Source organism: Palaemon carinicauda, chromosome 1, assembly GCF_036898095.1.
Source record: "Palaemon carinicauda isolate YSFRI2023 chromosome 1, ASM3689809v2, whole genome shotgun sequence".
Taxonomy (NCBI): domain Eukaryota; kingdom Metazoa; phylum Arthropoda; class Malacostraca; order Decapoda; family Palaemonidae; genus Palaemon; species Palaemon carinicauda.
Window position 1 is genome coordinate 109,477,186 of NC_090725.1, and position 13,770 is coordinate 109,490,955.

General features: G+C 46.3%; 1 protein-coding gene across 1 annotated transcript in view; it reads right to left on the reverse strand.

The window, feature by feature from the left end:
* The window catches only part of LOC137653733 (asparaginyl-tRNA synthetase-like), a 114,437-nt gene that overhangs the window by 38,419 nt on the left and 62,248 nt on the right, over positions 1 to 13,770 (reverse strand). The gene's annotated exons all lie outside the window — the stretch shown is intronic.

The window sequence follows — 13,770 nt, forward strand, 5'->3', positions numbered from 1 at the left end:
TTTAAGTAAAATGACGCGAACACTGACTTGTTTCTCCAAGAAGTCGCGTCCATAATACTTTGCAGATTTATTTTGCTTGAAGGCCACGGAGGTTGCTATATCTCTAACTTCGTGCGTCTTAACCTTGAGCAAACATCGGTCTTTCTCACTCAAGTGAGAATGAGCTTCTCGTATTAAAAAAATCTGATAAAATATGACAAAGAATTCTTTGACATAGGCAATGAAGGTTTCTTAACTGAGCACCATAATGCCTCAGATTTCCCTCGTAATGACTTAGTACGAGCTAAATCGAACTTAAGAGCTCTAACAGGACATAATACTCTTTCCAGTTCGTTGCCTACGATCTCTGATAAGCAAGGAATATCAAAAGATTTAGGCCAAGGACGAGAAGGCAGTTCATTTTTGGCCAGGAAACCAAGTTGAAGTGAACAAGTGGCTTTTTTTTTTTTTTTTTTTTTTTGTAGAAAAGCCGATGTTCTTACTGAAGGCATGAAGTTCACTGACCCTTTTAGCCGAAGCCAAGCACACTAGGAAAAGTGTCTTGAGGGTGAGATCCTTCAGGGAGGCTGAATGTAATGGCTCAAACCTGTCTGACATGAGGAACCTTAGGACCACGTCTAAGTTCCATCCAGGAGTTGCCAAACGACATTCCTTAGAGGTCTCGAAAGACTTAAGGAGGTCCTGTAGATCTTTATTGTTGGAAAGATCTAAGCCTCTATGTCGAAAGACCGAAGCCAACATGCTCCTGTAGCCCTTAATCGTGGGAGCTGAAAGGGAGCGAACCTTTCTCAGATGTAAAAGAAAATCTGCGATTTGGGCTACAGAGGTACTGGACGAGGACACAGATGCTGACTTGCACCAGTCTCGAAAGACTTCCCACTTCGACTGGTATACTCTAATGGTAGAAGCTCTCCTAGCTCTTGCAATCGCACTGACTGCCTCCTTTGAAAAACCTCTAGCTCTTGAGAGTCTTTCGATAGTGTGAAGGAAGTCAGACGAAGAGCGGGGAGGCTTTGATGGACATTCTTTACGTGGGGCTGACGTAACAGATCTACCCTTAGAGGAAGACTTCTTGGAAAGTCTACCAGCCATTGAAGTACCTCGGTGAACCACTCTCTCGCGGGCCAGAGGGTAGCAACCAACGTCAACCTTGTCCCTCCGTGAGAGGCGAACTTCTGCAGTACCTTGTTGACTATCTTGAATGGTGGGAATGCATATAAGTCCATAAAAGACCAATCCAGTAGAAACGCGTCTATGTAGATTGCTTCTGTATCTAGGACTGGAGAGCAAAAGATTGGTAACCTTTTGGTCAACGAGGAGGCAAAGAGGTCTATGGTTGGTTGACCCCAAGAAGCCCAAAGACTCTTGCCCACGTCCTTGTGGAGGGTCCATTCCGTGGGTATCACCTGACCCCTCCGACTGAGACAGTCTGCCAAGACGTTCAAGTCCCCCTGGATGAATCTCGTCAACAGGGAGATGCCTCGAATTCTAGACCATAAGAGAAGGTCCCTTGCGATCTCGAGCAGCGGGAAGGAGTGTGTGCCTCCTTGCTTGGAGATGTACGCCAAAGTTGTGGTGTTGTCTGAGTTGACCTCTACCACTTAGTTTCGAGGACGCTTCCTAATATCATCAAGGCCAAGTGGACTGCTAATAGCTCCTTGCCATTGATGTGCATGCTCTTCTGACTTAAGGTCCACAGACCAGCGCATTCCCGACCGTCCAGGGTCGCACCCAACCCAAACCCGACGCGTCTGAGGACAACACGTGGTTGGGTTCTTGACTGCTAGGGATAGTCCCTCTCTCAGACTGATATTGCTGTCCCACCATTTCAGGCATGCCTTTATTGGTTCGGAGACTGGGAATGATACCGTCTCTAATGTCTTGTCCTAGTTCCAGTGAGAGGCTAGATGGAACCGGAGAGGCAGAAGGGGTAGTCTCCCTAGTGAGACAAACTGCTCCAGGGATGAGAGAGTCCCTACGAGACTGTTCCAACTCCTGACTGAATAAACGTTTTCTTTTCAGCATTAGTTGGACTTCGAGCAGGGCTTGACTGCGAATCTCCATCCCCAAAAATAGAATAATCTGGGATGGGATCAGTTGGGACTTTTAGGTTGACCACAAGTCCCAACTCCCTGGCCAGACTCAACGTCCAATGTAGATCCTGCAGACAGTGAAGGCTGGACGATGCTCTGAGAAGCCAGTCGTCCAAGTACAGGGAGGCTCGGATCCCCGATAGCTCGAAACTGGTACCCCACATTCCTGTAAACAACCCTCAGAAACGGTTGGGAATCCGGGTGTATAGGAATGTGGAAGTATGCCTCCTGAAGGTCGAGAGAGACCATCCAGTCGCCTTCCATAAATGCTGTCAAGACAGCCTGGAAGACTTCATCGTGAAGTTTGTCTTGACAATGAACACATTGAGCGCACTTGCCTCTTACGTACTCCTGCAGTGAACATGGCTGCCCAATCATGGAGCCATCCCTGAGGGACTTGTTCCTGCAGAGAACGTGGCTGTCAGATCATTGGAGCCATCCCTGAAAGCCTTGTTTATGCATGACATAATTGTACAGCAAAACTTCAAAGGCTCGAAAACAGCTGTGAAGTTGACCTGTAAAATCTTGGAGCGTCTCATGGCCAGGCGCCAGGGAGAGTCTATGAGGTTTGAGAAGTCTATCTGGGCAGAGGCAGGAACTCCCAAGCCGAGAACTTCTCTTGTGTCATATCAGACTCTCGCTCTATAAGCCAGTTTAAAAGAAGGGAAAGCAAAGGCTGTATCCCCCAAACTCCTCCTGGTGATAAACCAGTCGCCTAGCAAACGTAAAGCTCTCTAGGAGAGCGAGAGAGCACTAGCTTATAAAACAACGGCTTCGAAGTAGCTAGGCCTAGTGTAAGTTCTGACGTTTAGGCGAACGAGGAGCAGCAGTTACAAAAAGATCCGGACAAAGATCCTTAAAAATCAGCATGATTTATTTAAAGTCCATAGAGGGCTAAGCAGCTTTAGGCTCCTCTCCGTCTGACAGAGTCCTCAAGGGAATATCAGTAGGAGGGGGAACAGCAACTTCCTCATCTGAAGGAACCTTGTCCGATAATAGCTGAGTCTCAAGCAAGGGAGAGACCTACCGTGGTGGCAATGCTTTACAAGCAGAGTCCACACGCATTGGTGCATTAGTAGCGGACCAGGACGCAACGTCATGTAACTGCTTGACAGTCTGTGAACTGTCAACAACAACAGGTGCGAGAGACCAGGACGCAACGTCATGTAACTGCTTGACAGTCTGTGAACTGTCAACAACAACAGGTGCGTGAGGACGCACAGCGTCCACTCGAGACTGCTTTGACCGCCTAGACTGAGCAGTCAAAACAACTCTAGAATGCGGAGGTTGACGCTCAGCGTCAAAACAAGTCAACTCCGATTGTTAGCGAACGTCCTGAACGTCAACAGGAGCATCAGCAAGTGGCCTAACGTCCAAATGTGGCTGAAAATCCACACGAGACCGCATCGAGTGTGGTTCTAAACAACCTGACTGACGTGACTTAGCTACGCCAACGTCAACAGGACGCACAAAGGAACGTTAGGGTGGCTGAAAGCCAGGATCTCGATGAGATAAACGGCTAGGCTCAACGGACTTATCGGCAGAATAGTCTTCCATAAGGGAGGCAAGCTTATTCTGCATGTCTTGCCGTACAACCCATTTAGGATCAACGGAAATGGTTGCGGTAAGAGACGAGGGTAACGTCTGTGACCGCAAAACCTTGCCAACAAAAAGACTCTCGGAGTCTGTGTTACGCTTTTGTTAGGCGGCGAGCAGTCTTCCGATGACTGCATAGGGTCAGAGCTGTCCTAATGGCTACAACCAGGACGCTGGACCTGTCCTGAAAGGACTGACTTTCGCTTAAGGGCCTCGAAACCTTGTTTCAGGTTTCTTATGCGAAAAGCCTTCGGATGACGAGGAGAAAATCGTCTCTCTCGCCTTATGGTAGGGGTGATCTTGGTAAGATACACCCGATACCATAGAGGGAACATCTGTTCGCTGATCAAGGCCTCTCGAACCCATAAGTCGTACGACATTACTTCTCCCCTGGGCTTGGGAGCTTGCAAGAGGTCCCGGACTAGGCGAACGACAGGCACGAACAGACGAACCCTCGGTCGCAACACTGATAACACTTTGCGCAATATCACTTTATCACTATGATTTTCTGTTTTGCACTTATTTCACTGAAATCGAAACTTTTACTGATTTCTACCTGAAGCACGCAATTCTACCCTCATCAAAAGGTAGTAATTGCGAAATCAGTCGTATAATGCAAGCACATTAATACCAGCAAAAAACAGTAAACATATTTTAAGATAAAAAATTCAGTGGTTGGGGAAGAGACTAAACACTAGTTCATTCAAAACTACGTTTTCAATCTCTCACCGTACATTGCCTGGGGACGAGAATAAAAAACTAAAAACGTTTTATCCTTTCTCCCCGTACAGAGACTAGGGACGAGAGTAACTCGAGAACAACGTTACCCGCTTGAACGGAACGTTTTCTCTCCTCTCTCTCCCTCCGTCTCTATCTTTCTCTCTCTCTCTCTCTTGATTTCGCACCTAAGAGAAGAGCCCACTTACGTTTCGTCAAAAAAACATGTTATTTGACCAAAGGAAAAAAATGAAAGGTTTTTCAATTAAAAAGTTCCTTTAAAATAGAATTTAAAACATTTAAGCTTTGAAAGAAGAATGAACAAAACGTCAGAATCGATTTACTCTTTCTGCAAAGTGAAACCGTGATACTCTCTCTCTCTATCGTAACGATAGAGCGCAAACTGCGTAGCATAAATAAACTAAACGTTAGTTCATCTTTGAAACATGATATTTTAATTATAAAATAAATTTTTGAATATACTTACCCGGTGAATATATAGCTGCAACTCTGTTGCTCGACAGACAAAAAACTGTACAAAAAAACTCGCTAGCGATCGCTATACAGGTTGCGGGTGTGCTCATCAGCGCCAACTGTCGGCCAGATACCAAACTCTATGTAAACAAAGACTCAATTTTCTCCTCATCCCACTGCGTCTCTATTGGGGAGGAAGGGAGGGCCGTTTAATTTATATTCACCGGGTAAGTATATTCAAAAATTTATTTTATAATTAAAAAGGGATTTTGACGTAGGAAAAATCTATTTCTGGGCGAGGGACCTGTGCCGCCCAGTGAATAAGCTCCATTTAGCACTTATTCTTAGGTAATTTACTGCTAAATATACCAGAGAAAAAATGTAAAGGAGTGCTAGGTTAACTAGCTCGCTCACCTATTGGTGTCGGTATAAAATTGGGCGTATAATCCAGAGGTCCCGCACTATTTAGATTCATCCACGACAAAGATCCCAATAGAGGAGAGCCGTTCAACCTCACTCGGCACCACCAACTCTGCATCCGCTCAGAACCCAACTCCTTAGCACCCAAAGTTTGGGGACTCCAAGGGAGAGGAGCTGGGAGGGTTCACTGGGCGGCACAGGTCCCTCGCCCAGAAATAGATTTTTCCTACGTCAAAATCCCTTTTCTGGGCTCGAACCTGTGCCGCCCAGTGAATCTATACAAGAGAAATGTCACCAAACTTGCAAAATAAAGGAAAAAACATAAGCGTGAGGGAAATACAGGATGCTTTAATCAGAGATGAGTGCCACAAAACAATTATAAGGGTATCTTAAAAGGAACATAATCCACTTGGTGGAACAACTGACAAATAAGGTAAGGTATAATAATGCCGTGAGTGATGATATATACAGATACTCAGGAGTCAAAAATTAACAAATATAATAATAGTAATCAGGTGCGAAACCAACGAATACAAATAGGGTATAAATGAGGCAGGTATGGGGGAGAGATAAAATAACAAGGAATTAACATATGAGTTACCTGGGGGTAACTACGCTCCCTGCAGCTACTGTAGGAAATTTAAGGGCTTCCAAATGTTTAAGGTAGTGTTTCTTGAACACTGAGGGTGACTTCCACCCTGTATACCTGGAAAGATCCGTAAAATTCATGTGGTGAAAAAAGTTCACCGAAGTAGCAACCGCTCTGATATCATGTGCAAGAGGAAAAGAGTCAGGGCTAGCTTGTTTAATAAAATACAAAATTTGTTGCCTGATCCCTTTAATGGTAATGGTACCGCCTTGTTCTCTAACGAATAGAGGCCCCGAGGAGTTAGAGGAGGTCCGGGATAAATAAGACCTAAGAGTAGTAACAGGGCACAGAGACGGATCTTGCGTGAGGGGAACAATTTTCCAGGAGGACCATCTGTTCTGAGGGTCTTCGTTCTTAGCTAAAAAGAATTTGTTAGGTGAAAGAAGGACCTCTCCCGAAGGAAGGAACTCAATATGACCCGGGTCTCTTGACAAAGCTGCCAGTTCAGAAATTCTTGCCCCGGAAGCCAAACTCACCAGGAAAAGTGTTTTCCTGAGAAGGGGAATGTAATCACAAGAACTGTTAATGGTATCAGAAGCCAATTTGAGTACATCATTAAGGAACCAGGTAACCGGGGTAGGACGAGTAACCGGTTTCAGTCTGGCACAGGCTTTCAGAATAGAAGCTAACACCGAGTCGGTTAAGTCTATGTTAAAACCCACTAGGAATATCTTTTTCAAGGCAGATTTAATAGTGGTGATAGTATTGGCTGCCAGACCTGATTCTAATAAAGTTCTAAAGAAAGTGACTGTAAGGTTCAAGTTCATACAGTGTACGTCTGAGTCTATCAAAAATTTAGCCAACTTTTTAACCGCAGAATCATATTGGCGGATGGTGGAATCCCGTTTATCTGATTCTAGGAACGGTGTTTTGAGGATCGATATTGGCCCCATGCATGGCCGCAAACTTCATGAAGTCCATAAAGTTAGGGCGCTCTGAATGTTTGAGAAAGCGTACACAACGCGTGTTTGTACTATCTGAGACAGAACCGGATTGGGTATCGGGTGAGGATGTAGTCTCAACTCTCGCAGGAGAGGATACCAATTGCTCTTGGGCCAGTTGGGTGCGACCAAGGCTACTCGACCCTTGAAGGATCTCAGCTTGTCTAGGACTTTCAGTAAAAGATTCACCGGGGGAAAGAGATAAATCCTTTCCCAGATGTCCCAATTCTGTGACATAGCGTCTGTGGCGTAGGCCTGAGGGTCTAGATTGAGAGCCACATATACTCTCAACTTGTGGTTGGACTCCGTGGCGAAGAGATCCACTTGGAGACCCGTAACCCGAGAGAGAATCCACCGGAATTACTTTAGATCGAGTGACCATTCCGATTCTACAGGGGAGGTCCGGGACAGGGCGTCCGCCACTACGTTCCGGACTCCCGCCAGGTGGACGGCTGAAAGATGCCAACGGTTCGAGGCTGCTAGGGAGAATATGGCTACTAGAACATGGTTCAGAGGCCCTGATTTTGATCCGCCTCTGTTGAGGCAGCGGACCACCACTTCGCTGTCGAGAACCAGGCGAAGGTGTTGTCTCTTGGGTGGAGAGAGACGTTTCAGGGTTAGAAGAACTGCCATGGCCTCCAGCACATTGATGTGAAGTTGGCGGAATAAGGGAGACCAAAGACCTTGAACTTTCCTGAGCTGAGAATAGCCTCCCCAACCTGATAGGGATGCGTCCGTGTGAATGATTAACTTCGGAGGCGGAAATCGAAGGGGAACTGACTTTGACAGATTGTTGGCCCTTGTCCAAGGTAGAAGTCTTTCCCGGAGAATGGGAGGAAGGCGGACTTTCCTGTCCCGGAGCTTCCGGTTCGCCCTCGAACGCCAGACACGATTGATATCTTTCAATTTTGCCTTCAGAAGTAGATCCGTCACTGAAGCAAATTGAAGGGACCCTAGGATCCTCTCTTGGAGTCGTCTGGAACTTACTTTGTCTTTGAGAAAGCGTTTGGTGTTTATTGCAATCTCTAACCTCTTGGGTTTGGGAAGACACAGAGTATGAGATATAAGATCCCATTGCAGGCCGAGCCATTGGAACTTTGATTTCGGAAGAAGACGGGACTTCTTGAAGTTGATCTGGAAGCCTAGAGATTGAAGGTACTGGATGACTCTGTGAGTGGGTTTTAGGCAATTTTGGGAGGTGTCTGACCAAATGAGCCGCTCACTAAACAAGACTGAGGCACAGTCCGCTGATAGCTTGCCAGAGGTAAAAGTGGTATGGACGTTGTCCCAACACTCAATGCCAGAAGGAAGAAGGAGGGAGATCGGATCCACCTCTCGGAAGGAGGGAGATCGGATCCACCTCTCGGATGGGAGGCAAGGGCTTCTCCTCCAGAGCATATTGGAAAGCAAGCTCTGCTACCTTATTGACACATGGAGTCACGGTGTTTTTATCCATTAAAAACATTGTGAAGGAACTCTTATACGGCGTTAACATGGTGTTGGTGCAACCGATGTCGTTCAAGAACCTAGCCCAAACAGATTGGGCTTGCTCTTTTGGGAAGATGACGGTCTCTTTGGGGACCTTATCTAGCCGAACCAGAGCTTCCTCGGTAAGCCTGGCATAACCATGAAATGGAAATGCCAGACCAGGAGGAAAGAATTCAAAGTCCTCTAGAGGACGAGTGCCAAGACCTTCCAAAGTTAACATTCCGTCTGAGAACGGAGAATGAAGAGCCATGCGCCAAGGATTATTCTTGGTAAACGGCGGGAGCTTAGAGGCATCCGGGATGAGAGAGCTTTGGACTCGCTCCGGAGCCCCTTGCTCTAATGCTCCAAGTCTCTGACCGATGTTAGAGAACATCGTGTCCATCTTGGCCTGCATTTACGACACCAACTTAGCTTGCATCTCCGACACAATACGAAGCATGGCTGATTCGGAAAGGCCCGGGCTAGGAGCAGGAGTGGCGGATTGTACTCCTGGGTCGTGAGACTTAGAGGAGGAGCCGGAAGCCTTAGATGACGGGTTTGTATTCAGCTTAGAACTATGGGAAGCCTTGTGAGGCTTACGAGCTTTAGGTAAGGTTCTAGATGTAGACTTATCCTTGGGGGGAACCGGGTGTGATCGTTGAGACGAATCACGGTCCCCAGAAAAACCATGAAAGGAAGAGCGATCAGAAGAAGAAGAAAGAGCGGGGCTGAGGATAGGAATCTCAGCGCCGGTAACACCTGCCTCACTTACCACCCTACCTGCGTCCGGATCATCCAATAACATGGGTTCGACGTCCAGGTTCATGGAAGCCACATTGTCTTCCAGATCTCCGGGGGCATCCGACGGATCTTGATCTTGATCAATAAACCCCGTTATGGTGGCATCAATGTGGGCAATGATGGGAGCTGCAACATGCCTAGCCACAGCGGCTGAAGACTTGGCGTTAGGATAGACCATGGCACAATAGTCTTCGGATAGGACGTAAGGCTGCTTGGATTTCACGTTCCGGGCAAAACCACCAACCCACACTTTCAGTGTGGCCCGAGCCGCAGACTTTTGCTCCGGGGATGCCTAAAATAATAGTGGGAATTATAAAAAGGCAGACTCATAGTGGTCCTTCAAGACCATAGAAATCTTACTAAATAGTGTATGTATACCAAAAAAGGTAAGATAAATAAAAAGACAACATAGCCAACAGGACTCACCGAGTCAGATCCAAGGGTGGTGATGAGGTCAAAACAGACCATGCAGTTGTCAGGGTGCCAGACCACGATGTCCTCCAGCTGAACCCCGCAGAGGGCGTGAGACCGACATACGGTGTGCCCACAAGGCTGATGCAGAACAGCCGCACAGGCCGTCGTCTGACAATGCACCATCTATAAAAAGAATAGTATATGAGAAACTGTAATTCTCTTAAGTAGGGGCGCGGGCCTAACATAAGTCTAACTTAAGACTAGAGCTTAATTGTAATACTCTTAAGTAGGGGCGGGTCCGGAGGACCCGGGCCTAACATAAGTCTAACTGAAGACTAGAGCTTAATTGTAATACTCTTAAGTAGGGGCAGGTCCGGAGGACCCGGGCCTAAACATAAGTCTAACTTAAGACTAGAGTATAGCTATCCATTCCGGTCGAGCCGGGAGTATAAAATGCAACAAAGAATTAAGACACATAGTGTCTGATTTCCCGGAGCGAGGTTAAGCCCCGGGCCGGGAAATAAAAGTATATCCATAAACCAATTCATATAGGAACTCCGAGATAGTAATCTGTCATATATAATCATATATAATCATAGGAACTGTTATAAATTAATAGGGGGGCGGAACTGTAGATAAGAACCGCCAACCGAACCCGGAGGGTTTCGTATAACATAATAAAAGTGTGATAAGTGAATATAAAACAGGGTGCACCGGGATCCAACTCTGTTGACCGGTGGCCAACCCGTCTAGACAGAGACGAACCCGCCGGGACACCCGGAGGACAAAGTCCATACACACTGAACTACCCCCTCTAAAGGAGGGAAGGCCACGGTCCCCTAGGGGAGGGGGGAGAGAAGCCTAGCCGCCCACCTAGCGAGAGGGGGAGCTTGGGGGAGGATCACGTGATACGGAGCAGCAGGGCTACCAACTGACGATCCCCAACCAGACAGATCAAACGGAGTAATAGCACAAATATTCATTATAATAGTAATAGCGTTGAAAACTTATATAAATATACACATAAAAATTTTAGGGCAAGGCATGCAACATAATAAATATATCACAAAGGACACACCTGATGACTTATAAAATAAATTTGCCGCCTAGTAACGAAGGTCGGCAAGCCATAACGATACGTAACTGATATCGGCCCTAAAAATGAACCACGAGGGTTCTAAACGCTAAATAATGAATATTCACAAAAACAAATAACATTTAATTAATAATAAAAATAATACACATAGTAACACCGCGAGTGAAACTAAAAGCTCTCAAAACAGGAGTACCAACTGTAAGCGGAATCAAGCAAGATCGAAATGAACGAAGAGAATAAACTCCTATAATTTAAATATTAAACGATCTAGATTGCTCAAAACACAGCAAAACATAGCTTGGTACTTAACTTAGACGGTGTCTCCTGGGAAACCGACGAAGAAGCCATAATCCAGTGGAAAATAAGCGAAATACGAGAGCACAACAAAAAAGCGGGTTACAACACAGGCGTGCTAAAAGGAGTTTGGGTTCTGAGCGGATGCAGAGTTGGTGGTGCCGAGTGAGGTTGAACGGCTCTCCTCTATTGGGATCTTTGTTGTGGATGAATCTAAATAGTGCGGGACCTCTGGATTATACGCCCAATTTTATACCGACACCAATAGGTGAGCGAGCTAGTTAACCTAGCACTCCTTTACATTTTTTCTCTGGTATATTTAGCAGTAAATTACCTAAGAATAAGTGCTAAATGGAGCTTATTCACTGGGCGGCACAGGTTCGAGCCCAGATATATCATTTTTAAATATTTAACTTAGCCGGTGAATATATAGCTGATTCACACCCAGGGTGGTGGGTAGAGACCAGTTAAAAATGTTTACATCTTATGAGCTAAGAGTTTTTATTTCATTTTAGAAGTTATCAAAATAACAAAAACAAAATAAATAGATACCTGGTAAGGAAGTCGACTTGAACAATTACTCTGCCTTTTAAGTACGTCTTCCTTACAGAGCCTCGCGATCCTCTTAGGATGCTGACAGACCCCTAGGAGCTGAAGTATCAAGGGCTGCAACCCATACAACAGGACCTCCTCAAACCCCTAATCTGGGCGCTCTCAAGAAATGACTTTGACCACCCGCCAAATCAACCAGGATGCGAAAGGCTTCTTAGCCTTCCGGACAACCCATAAAAAAACAACATTTCAAGAGACAGATTAAAAGGATATGGAATTAGGGAATTGTAGTGGTTGAGCCCTCACCCACTACTGCACTCGCTGCTACGAATGGTCCCAGTGTGTAGCAGTTCTCGTAAAGAGACTGGACATCTTTCAAGTAAAATGACGCGAACACTGACTTGCTTCTCCAATAGGTTGCATCCATTATACTTTGCAGAGATATATTTTGCTTAAAGGCCACGGAAGTTGTTACAGCTCTAACTTCGTGCGTCTTCACCTTAAGCAAAGTTCGGTCTTCCTCACTCAGATGTGAATGAGCTTCTCTTATTAACAATCTGATAAAGTCTGACCAAGCATTCTTTGACATAGGCAAGGATGGTTTCTTAACTGAACACCATAAAGCTTCAGATTGGCCTCGTAAAGGTTTAGTACGCTTTAAATAGAACTTAAGAGCTCTAACAGGGCATAAGACTCTTTCTAGTTCATTGCCTACGATCTCCGATAAGCTGGGAATATCGAAAGATTTAGGCCAAGGCCGAGAAGGCAGCTCATTTTTGGCTAGAAAACCAAGTTGCAGCGAACAAGTGGCTTTTTCCGACGAAAATCCGATGTTCTTGCTGAAGGCATGAATCTCACTGACTCTTTTAGCCGAGGCTAAGCATACCAGGAAAAGAGTCTTACGAGTGAGATCTTTCAGGGAGGCTGATTGTAACGGCTCCAACCTGTCTGACATGAGGAATCTTAGTACCACATCTAAATTCCATCCAGGGGTAGCCAAACGACGCTCCTTGGTGGTCTCAAAAGACTTAAGGAGGTCTTGCAGATCTTTATGTTGGAAAGATCTAAGCCTCTATGCCGGAAGACCGATGCCAACATGCTTCTGTAGCCCTTGATAGTGGGAGCTGAAAGGGATCGTCCTTTTCTCAGGTATAAGAGAAAAACAGCTATTTGAGCTACAGAGGTACTGGTCGAGGATACAGAAACTGACTTGCACCAGTCTCGGAAGACTTCCCACTTCGATTGGTAGACTCTAATGGAAGACGCTCTCCTTGCTCTAGCAATCGCACTGGCTGCCTCCTTCGAAAAGCCTCTAGCTCTCGAGAGTCTTTCGATAGTCTGAAGGCAGTCAGACGAAGAGCGTGGAGGCTTTGGAGTACCTTCTTTACGTGTGGCTGACGTAGAAGGTCTACCCTTAGAGGAAGACTTCTGGGAACGTCTACTAACCATCGAAGTATCTCGGTGAACCATTCTCTCGCGGGCCAGAGGGAAGCAACTAACGTCAACCTTGTCCCTTCGTGAGAGGCGAACTTCTGCAGTACCTTGTTGACAATCTTGAACGGTGGGAATGCGTAGAGATCCAGATGTGACCAATCTAGGAGGAAAGCATCTATATGTATTGCTGCTGGGTCCGGGACTGGAGAGCAATAGATTGGAAGCCTCTTGGTCAGCGAGGTTGCAAAGAGATCTATGGATGGTTTACCCCAAGTGGCCCAAAGTCTCTTGCACACATCCTTGTGGAGGGTCCATTCGGTTGGAATTACTTGCCCTTTCCGACTGAGACAATCTGCTATGACGTTCAAGTCGCCTTGGATGAACCTCGTTACTAGGGAGATGTCTTGACCTTTTGACCAGATGAGCAGGTCCCTTGCGATCTCGTACAACGTCAGTGAGTGGGTACCTCCTTGTTTGGAGATGTACGCCAAGGCCGTGGTGTTGTCCGAGTTTACTTCCACCACTTTGCCTCGAAGGAGATACTCGAAGCTTTTCAAGGCCAGATGAACTGCCAACAGCTCCTTGCAGTTGATATGCATGCTCCTCTGACTCGAGTTCCACAGACCTGAGCATTCCCGACCGTCCAGTGACGCGCCCCAGCCCAAGTCCGATGCGTCCGAGAAGAGAACGTGGTGGGGAGTCTGAACAGCCAGGGGAAGACCCTCTCTTAGGTTGATATTGTCCTTCCACCAAGTCAGACAAGACTTTATCTTTCCGGAAATCGGGATCGAGACCGCTTCTAGCGTCTTGTCCTTTTTCCAG